This window comes from Zalophus californianus, chromosome 1 (genome assembly GCF_009762305.2).
Source record: "Zalophus californianus isolate mZalCal1 chromosome 1, mZalCal1.pri.v2, whole genome shotgun sequence".
Classification (NCBI taxonomy): Eukaryota; Metazoa; Chordata; class Mammalia; order Carnivora; family Otariidae; genus Zalophus; species Zalophus californianus.
The window spans coordinates 210,984,154-210,988,305 of NC_045595.1; positions in this window are offsets into that span (position 1 = coordinate 210,984,154).

The following is a 4,152-nucleotide window of genomic DNA, read 5'->3' on the forward strand; positions in this document are numbered from 1 at the left end:
CTAAGGGATGCAGAGTTTCTTTGTAAGGTGATTAAAATGGTCTAAACTTGACTCTGGTGAAGGTTGTACAGACCTGTAAATTTACTAAAAACCACTGAATTGTACAAATGGGCGCATTTTATTGTATGTAAATGATATCTCGATAAAACTGTTTAAAAAAAATAGAGAATCAGTGAAAGTTTTGATGCAGAACAAATTGACACTTTCCCAAATTGTAGTTTTAGAAAGTAAACACTGGATTTACAAGGAGTGGAGACTAGAGGCAGGAAGTCCAATTAGGCTGCTGTGGGCATGGCCGTGACCTGCCTGGTCATTGGTGGAGTGAAGGGAAGAGAAAGCATAACTATATGAACATGTCTTACATGACCCTGCCAGGATGTGTGGGCATTCATTGGAAGGAATGAGACTGAGGAAGAGGAAAAAAAGTCATTATGGTCAAATTCAATAGTTTGCCTGCCTGGCTGCATCATTGTGCCGTGAGTGAAAATAGAGAATATCCAAGGCAGAGCTGGTTGGGCAGAGAAAACAACAATGTCAGACTCACTAAAGTTAAGGGGCACGGCCTTGGGGCCACCCACTAGTGAGGTGGGAAGAGGGGTCTAAGACCCCAGAGAGAGATGCCACAATCAGGGAAACTGAAGCCCACCATTGGGTGAAATGTACCAAAGAGAGTGTAAAGAACAAGAAGACACAAAAACCAGAGATGGGGTGGGTGGGAGACCGTGTGAAATAAGTGCAGGGGATGAAGAGTCCACCTGTCATGATGAGCACTGAGTAACGTATGGAACTGTTGAATCACTACATTGTACACCTGAAAATAATATAACACTGTACATTAACTACGCTGGAATTAAAATTTGAAAAATAAAATAAAAGTTAAAAAAAAAACAGAGATGGGGGTGGCTGGGTGGCTCAGTTAAGTGTCTGCCTTCGACTCAGGTCATGATCCCAGGATCCTGGGATCGAGCCCCACACTGGGTTCCCCGCTAGGCGGAGAGTCTGCTTCTCCCTTTTCTTCTGCCCTTGCACCCTGCTTGTGCTTGCTCTCTCTCTCTCTCTCAAATAAATAAATAAAAATCTTTAAAAAAAAATGGATCCTCAGGAATACTTAATACATAAAAGGTGAGCAAAGGATGTCTGACCAAGGACTGACACCCCAATCCATAATGGAATCCTACAATAGAATCAATAAGAAAATCAATAAGAAAAAGAGAATCTGATTTAAAAAAAATGTACAAAAACCATTATACAAGTAGCCAATATGCACATGAAAAAATACTGAATGCAACTAGTCATCAGAAAAGTCAAATTAAAAGCATGAGGAGGGGCGCCTGGGTGGCTCAGTCTGTTAAGCATCTGCCTTTGGCTCAGGTCATGATCCCAGGGTCCTGGGATCAAGCCCTGTGTTGGGTTCCCTGCTCAGTGGGGAATCTGTTTCTCCCTCTCCCTCTGCCTCTCCACCCCTCCAGCTTGTGCTTGCTCTCTCGCTCTCTCTCTCTCTCAAATAAAATCTTTAAAAAAAAAAAAAAAGCAGAAGGAGTTACCACTATACAGCCTTCTGAATGATTAAAGTGGAAAAGACAGAATATACTGAGTATCTCAAGGATATGGAACAAAAGGAACCTCATTCACTGCAGGTGGGAGTATAAACTGATAAAATCAGTACGGAAAACTGTTCACCAGTATCTATTAAAGTGGAACATATGCATATTTAATGACTCAACAATTCACCTGCTAGGTATTCGTCCAACAGAAATGTATGCACACACTCACCAAAAACCACACACTGGAATATTCATAGCAGTCCTGTTTGTAAAAGTCCCCACCCGGAAATCACTCAAATATCCCTCAATAGTAAATAGTGTGATATATTTGTACACTGCCTCACTACATAACAGTAGGAATGAATAATCTATAATTACAAAAAATATATAAATCTTACAACCATAATGCTGAAGCAAAGCAAAGAGACACAGCAAAAGTAAATAATGTATTATTCCATTTATACCAGGCATAAAAATAGAAAACACTAATTGATGATGTTGAGAATCACAGGTTGGGGGGCACAGAGAATGAAAAGTCATAGGGGCATCCAGGCTGCCAGCTGTGTCCATTTTCTTGATCTGGGCACTGTGTACACTGATGTGCTAAGCTAATGAAAATTTCACTGAGCTATGCACTATGATGTGTACACTTTTATGGACATATTCTATACTTCAATTAAGAAGTTAAATATTTTAAAGAAATGGAAAAATAAAAATCCATCATGAAGATGAAGAGGAAATTATGAAATCAGGAGCCCACAGCTGAGAGAGAACGATGCCTTAGGAAGAAAAGGATAGCATTTGGGGAAGTCAACCAGGGGTTTTCAACAGTGTCGACTGCTTCAGAGAGATCAGAAAACATGACAACCAAAACAGACCATTCGATTTGCAAATTGGGTATATTCATTTCGAATGGAAATGCCATTTAGGACTAAGATACTTTTATTGATTTTATAAGAATATGTGAGTGAATGTGCTTAGTAAAATGTACTGCTTCTGTAAAGGCCTTCCAAAACGAAAAGGGATATAACTTTGCCTTTGGTAAATATTATCCAGAAAGCAAAACCTTTCGCTGATTCAGAGACTCCAAAATGTTTTTATGTTTGAATAAATGCTTTGAAATTTAGGGTCATTTTGATCAGATGATCTGAAAGCAGATAAATGAATGGTCTCATAATGACTTGGAAAGCATTCCAAACTTCTATAAAATAATTCTACAGCAGGCTATAAAAACATGCCCATATGTTATGCATTTAACTCTAATATATTTCAATTATTCTCTCTATTCCCCAGCACTGAAGCAATGGTGCAACTACTCTTACGAATAAGAACTGGATAAAACTTCACAGTGGCATAAAACTCTGAAATATGAAATTCTGTTTCTGGCCATGATAAAACAAAACAAACAAAAAGCCAGGGACTGGATTTACCCTTCCACAAGTAAAGATGTCAGGTAATACAGAAGAGTAAGCCATGAAAAGAAGGGGACAAATGAACTGGGGCCTGTAAGTGCCCAGCCTACTCTCCAGAGAGAGTTCCCAAATCCTTTCAAAAGGAGGAAACCTAAGTAGAACCTGGTGGAATTTCTGAGCTGAGAAAACCAAATGTGAGGTGTGGGGAAGCCAAGATTGCTAGCTGTACAAAGCAGAGAGAAGGAAGTTGCACAGACTTCCTCCAGGGAGCTCCAGAGACCCAAAGAAGATTCTCTTCCACGAGTCTTTAGCTGTGTATGGATATTTGCATGTATATGAGGAAACTGCTGGATAAGAAACACCAGAAAGGAGCAGGTGGAAAATCCCTGAAACTCCCATGGAGAAGAGAATGGTTCATACTCTGGCCAGCCAGAGTGGAAAGGAACTAATGCTTTGGGTATTAGCTAGCATACTCTGAAGTGTATCAGTACAACACTGAGGGCCAAATGGACCATAACAAAGCCTAAAAGCGATCCCAGAATGGATCTCAGAAGGAATGGAATGGATTCCAAGTAAATTAACTGCCCAGAAAAACACATTTTAATACTAGTTAATGGAAAAGAACAAAATCTAATAATCAATAATGTAACATTTGCAATGTCTGGTATTCAATAAAAAAATGGACACAAGCAGGAAAATATGATCTATTATCAGGAACAAATTCATTCATAGAAACAGAGAATGAGAGATGATAGAATTCACAGGCATGGACCCTAAGTAGCTATTATAAATAATCTCCCAATATCTTCAAGATAGCAGAGAAAAGCAAAGGCATATTGACAAAAGAAATGGAGACCATACAAATAGCCAAGACGGAACTTCTTGAGATTGAAAATTCAGTATATGAAATGAAAACATGAAAATGAAATTAACAGCAGATTAGATGTTGCAGAAGAAAATATCAGTGACCCAGAAGATGGAGCAGGAGAAACTACACAAATTAAAAAACAAAGAAAAAAGGTCTGAAGACAATAAACAAAAAATTAGTGAGGCGCCTGAGTGGCTCAGTCGGTTAAGCATCCAACTTGTAACTTTGGCTCCGGTCTTGATCTCAGGGTTGTGAGATCCAGCCCCACGTCAGGTCCCATGCTCATCTGGGAGGCTCCTTGAGATTCTCTCTCCTTTTGCCCCTCCCC